General features: G+C 36.5%; 1 long non-coding RNA gene across 1 annotated transcript; it reads left to right on the top strand.

Moving 5' to 3' along the window:
* The first annotated feature begins 4,196 nt into the window (after positions 1-4,196).
* On the top strand, positions 4,197-5,682 carry LOC105446260. Its single transcript, XR_004062117.1, has 2 exons — positions 4,197-4,706; positions 5,172-5,682. It is a non-coding gene; the product is annotated as an uncharacterized LOC105446260 (long non-coding RNA).
* Positions 5,683-6,000: the final 318 nt, after the last annotated feature.

Raw genomic sequence — 6,000 nt, 5'->3', positions numbered from 1 at the left:
AGGGGGAGAAGGAAAATAAGTAAAACGGCGCCATTTTTTGGAAAATCCTGGATCCGCCACTGGGTCGAACCCCCCTCCCACCCCCCCCCCCCCCCCCCCCTTGGCAAAAAGCTAGATCCGCCCCTGCTGTGCAGTTGGGTGTAATGGTCTGAATATCTTTTTTAAAGATTTGTGAGGTCGCAGTGCGAAAAATTACATCTCATAAAGAGGAAAAAACAATCCTAATCACGAAAAACTGAAAAGATCTTTTATAAGATACAAATTATATTAATTTAAAATGCGAGCGGGCACAGCGAGCAAGCTTTGGGTAAAATTGGAAAAAGTTTATCTTAGGTCTAGAGCACATTTTGTGGTGAAAGAAAAAGGCCAGGACACAGTCATATCCAAAGTTAAAAAGAGAATTATTAGAAAAGAAAAAGAGCGCGTGTCAGAATTCGAACCTGAATTATCAGAGGTGAAAATGGGGCACTACTCGCATCTGATAAGGGGCACTCACCAGAGATGGAAAAAGGCACTTTTACGAGAACAAAAAAGGGCACTTATTACTTATGAAAAGAGGCAATCATCAGAAGGAAAATGGCACTAATTAAAAAGTATAGGGGCATGTGTCCAAATTAAAGGGCACTTATTACAAAGTTAAAGGGGGCACCTCTCAAAGATTTGAAAAGAGGCAATTATAAGAGGTGAAGGGGCACTTATCATAGGTGGTAAGGGGGCATTTCTTGTATCTAAGATGCAAACTTTCAGCACTTCAAAAAACTTGTTCCTCCCTATTATATAATTACAATGCTGCCTCGAAACCAAATAGACGCTCTATTTTTAACACTTTCTTAATACTGTGAAAACCTGTACAATATAGCCAAAGAAAGCAAAGTGACAATGCTTTCATCTTTATCAAGGGGTGGGATTGGGGCAACATATAGTTATTGTTCCCATCGCAGTAAAGCAATCGGCTTGAAAATGCTCTAACATGGAAAGTTTTACCATTCCAAAACCTTTTTTTTTTTCAATCCCACTTGGTTGCTATATAATACGATCCCTTATAAAGTCACATTGTACATGTACATCAGTGTTGGGCTCAAGATCTGGTCATTCAAGATAGAGATCAAGATTAAGATGATGATGATGATGATGATGATGATGATGATGATTCACAGCATTTGTGTGGCGCCATAATGTTTCAAAAAACATTTAAAGGCGCGAGCTCCTCCAATAAATTTAGCATTTAAATATCTGAAAGAAGATGTGAGTTCAACACCTTCGAGATCAAGATCGAAAATATTCGAGATCAAGATAAATTTCTCCCGGAGGCACCAAATGTGACGGGGCAGATTTGTTCCTCCTTCGTGGGTAGGGGCGTCAATCAAAATAATTTATGCGCCCCCCCCCCCTTTACGAGACAATACACTATGAATATAACAGACAAAGAAAGCGGACAAAATATACAGTTCCTCAGGTAGACAAAGGAACATCCCTTCACTGCTATTATGTAAAAATGTGTAGAACAGGTGTCACATGCATATTCACCTGTTCTACACATTTTTACATAATGGCAGTGAAGGGATGTTCTTTTGTCTACCTGAGGAACTGTATATTTTGTCCGCTTTCTTTGTGAGTCATGTTCATAGTGATATCTCTCTAAAGGCTATTTGCTTTTTTTTCTGTCCTACCTCAAAAGACAATGATCAACGTCGATCACATTCTGATGCTCTAAAATACCGATGTTCAACTTTATTTCTCAGTGGTCGCGTGATGCTAAAAAGTAGAAACCCTGTTCTCCTGAAGTGCCAAAAGCGAGGGGCAGACATGTTCTGCGTTTCAAGTGAACGACTCACTCTTTTTGCCCATTCACAAGCCCACGGATTTCAGTAGAGCGATTATCTTTACATAGAGACGTAATGAGCTGTATAAATGCAATTGCAATATTCTCTATTTTCTCGTTTGCAGTAATCGAATGGACCGCCTCATTGGGTCCCTCCAAAGACAAAAGAATAATTACAGAAAATAACGTGAAGTGATTTTGTTGTTTAATAATGCTGACTCTTGCTCTATAATGCACAGTCTCAACTTTCCAAACTCAAATTTTCTCTTTCGCTCGCTCCATCTCAAGTTAATGAAAACATTGTTTTCTATACTTTAATCACAAGGTGATTACAAGGCCCCGGAATCGGGGAGGTTTGGGCAGGTGCTTCGATTATATTTTCCCCGTCTCATTTAGCAGGATAAAACTTAGTATGGCATCAAGAATTTTGCATTATAACCATTATATTTAGTGCTTGTTATACTACAGAAACACATTTTAGGTCCCTCGTAACGATATTGCATGTAATATTTTTTTTCAGTATTGATAAACATTTAAGTGCTCAAAATACAGTCATTACAATTTCAACATTGCACTTAGTCGCTACGCTCCCTAGCATTTCAATCGACAAAATTGTAACTGTATAAACTCGCCATAAACAGGGGGGATGATTCCTCAAATGAAGATGGTGTGACAAAAATAATAAATTTGTTTATTAGGTTATCATAAGAATATGGTCAACCTTATATGTTCATCATAATCTTGAAGTAGGCTGTTACATTTTCTTTAAAAGGGAAGTTTATCCTGATAATTATTATGTGGTATCAATAAGCAGAAAAATGCGAAAATCAGTGAAACCAAATTTCTTCTTCTTCTTTTCTTTTCTTATTCTTTTTATTTTTCTCTTACTAGGTCTTCTTCCTTTTCTCTTTTTTAAATTTTTATTCTTCTTGCTTTTTCTTCTTCCCCTTCTTCTCTTTCTTCTTCTTCTTTTTTCTTCTCATTCCTCTTCTATATACTTCATCTTCTTTTCTCCTTTTTCTTCTTCTTATTGTTTCTTTTTCTTCTCCTTCCTCATCCTCTTCTTCTTCTTCTTCTTCTTCTTCTTCTTCTTCTTCTTCTTCTTCTTCTACTTCTTCTTCTACTTCTCCTTCTTCTTCTTCTTCTTCTCCTTCTTCTTCTTCTTCTTCTTCTTTTTCTTCTTCTACTTCCTCTTCTTTTGCTTTTTCTTATTCCCCTCTTCCTCTCTTCCTCCTCTTTATCTAACAATGTCGAACCTTCTGAAAAGCTATCTGACAATTTTCTTATTATGGTTTAATAGTATACAAATAATGAATGGTTATGAGTTCAATAGTGCGAATATTTTCATGAGTTGAAAGATTAACATTCTATTCAACGAGGCGTCAGCCGAGTTGAATAGAATCAACGTTAATCTTTCAACGAATGAAAATATTTGCACTATTGAACGAATGAAAAACATTCATTATTTGTTTTATACAACATCGAAGAAGATCTAATAGAACGTTAATCAACAAATTATGCTTTACTCCTTATTTTAAAGATAAATTAAAGTTGGAGTCAAGCCTTCTCGATTACATTGAGATTGCCTTCGCGTCAGATACACGCAGGGATACGCGCGCGCACGACTGAGAGGTACGCAGTCTGCATATAACCAAAAATGCACGGCGCATATAACCAAAAATGCACGACCGTGCAATATACCATCTATTGAATATCATGTGACCAACAATCCTCCAATCAAATGACAAGGATCCACGTAGGTGTTGTATAAACAGAAATATTAAGGTCTCGTGCTGGGCTATCGGGTTACTATGAATATTGTTATTATTACGTTTCCTTCCCTCACAGACTGGGTTCGGAAGAGGGGGGGGGGGGGGGGGGGGGGTGTGTAAAGGGAAGGGGTGTATGAAGGTGTTATGTGTTTGTTTGACTATAATGTGTCTGTGCATGAAGGGTGAAAAGACGGGGTGTCTTTTCTTTTGTCTGTTTGGTGTGTGTGTTTTTGTTTTTTTTGGTTGTTGTTGTGAGTTTGTGTTGGTCGGTTGGTTTTGAATAATACTTCTCTATCTTGGGGGGGGGGGGGTAGTACTATGTTTGATTTAAATATTTTTAAAAAAATTATGTATATTTTGAATATTATTTTTCTGTATATGTTTTGGGTGAAAAAATAACATGTACAAATTTAATTTTGTCTTGTAACTGATGTAACTTCTGAATTTTTGATTTGTACTACTTCTGTTTGGAAAAAAAAGTCCCTATGTTTTCAGTAAGCAATATAATTATAGACTTTGTAAATACGTATCAACGCTGAATGTCCGTTTTGAAGTCACTGCTTCATTTTGAAATATTTTTCCCCGTGTTATTATTATGTAACAGGTCAGAATTGAACTGTTTTATAGTGAAACATATATATCTATTTCTAATCAATATCTCCTCAGGAGGAAAGTAAGAAGTTTATATGTTTACAAATTGTGTACTTCAAAGAAGTATGACTCACACATATTCCGAGTAGAAGCTATCAATTTGGCCAAAACAAGACATTCAACAGCTATGAGAGAGTTAATGATGTACGGTCACTTGGTCAAAGGTTAGTAACTCGACCCCCCCCCCCTTTCCAGAACACTTGTAGTAACTTAGCCAAACAAACCCCAGATTGTAAACATCGGATAAGAACCCCCAAAACAAAAGACTTCCTGTCTCCCTCCCAATAACAAGACCCTTTCCCAGAACAGGTTATGTGTGGTAGCTATACCACCGTGAGAGTGTAGCTGTTATAAAAGAAGGCAGAGGTATTTGACAGATTCACTCCTGTACTGCGCCCCATCCATGGGGCAGGCAGGGAGGTCGACTCTGCAAGCTTTTGGTGTAACATGTCATTATATAGGTAAGAAGATTATTCTTTTGTTAAGTTGGATAATTATTGAGATAATTAGTACTTTTGTAGATGTATTCTGATGTTAGTTAATAACCTTGGTATCGTTCTTAACGATATAGTTTGTGTTGAATTAATATGCATTATGTAAGGTGTGGCATATTATTTGTTTAATCATCAGTATAGGTTGATTTCGTTAGTGAGTTAAGCACTAGATTAGGATTTGGTAATAGTAATTTGAGATGATTTGAATATTACTATGTTATCCATTATATTACTTGTAATCTTTAGGAGTTTTAGTTATATAATGTGTTGTTGAGGTTAACTCCGGATAATCGTATTTTGCAAGACAGTTGTAATTAAAAGTAATGTTTTTTAAGAGTTAACAGTTTGCGGACATATAGTCTGAATCTTCTTCAGTTTTTTGTTGTGGAATATAATTTACAATGCAATTTGTATTAATTATTATTCCTTCAGGTGTTGACAAATTACAATCAACATGTAAGAAGCGGGAACGAGAGGAAACGGTCCTCTAGGCCAGATTGCCAGGGTGAGTGGGTTATCATATTCAATGTATAAACCACTAATTCAATGTAGTTTTAATTGGGAATTATGTTTGATTGTTTGACAAAGTTCACTTGATGGTTGTCTTCATTTATTTGTTGGGAAAGTTATCCATAACGATGGAAGAACTTTATTGATTAGATACTTGTTATTTTCATGCAATATTGATTAAGTTTTAATGAATGTAATATAAACAACATGTTTATCATTTATTATTATGAGTCGGCTTGACGTCATATTGTTGGAATGCGTATCTAAGGGTCAACAAATATTATGTTTATCGCTATTATGTGTGTTTTTCAAACATGTCCACATTTTTATTTAATTGTTTTAACTTTGTTTATTTGTCCAGGCTTTAGCTTTGGCTTTAGCTTACTTTAGCTTTGTTCACTTTGCACCTGAAATAAAAAGAACCGCAACACAACGGATGGTGTGATGTGTCGTAATTCTCTACCAGTTTCCGCGTGTGATCGGCGTTGTTACAATTAATTATACCAAAAGTGTATAGTAAACTCAATAATATTGACTCGTCTGCATGTTGAGCCGAAAGGGTGATAAATCTGCGTAAAATAACTAAAGGCCCATTCGAGGCAGTGGGAGTTTTCGGGGAGAGGGTGGGGGATTCGGCACACATTTTAAGCCCCCCCCCCCCCAAAAAAAAAGGGGGAAAAAAGATCATGAGTGAGTGTAGGCAAAGCGCATTATGAATGCAAGAGCTCCTAAGCCACCTCCACCTCCAAAT

Source organism: Strongylocentrotus purpuratus, unplaced genomic scaffold (genome assembly GCF_000002235.5).
Source record: "Strongylocentrotus purpuratus isolate Spur 01 unplaced genomic scaffold, Spur_5.0 spur5_scaffold_7, whole genome shotgun sequence".
In the NCBI taxonomy this organism is placed as follows: Eukaryota; Metazoa; Echinodermata; class Echinoidea; order Camarodonta; family Strongylocentrotidae; genus Strongylocentrotus; species Strongylocentrotus purpuratus.
This window is presented reverse-complemented; position numbering and strand designations above follow the sequence as displayed.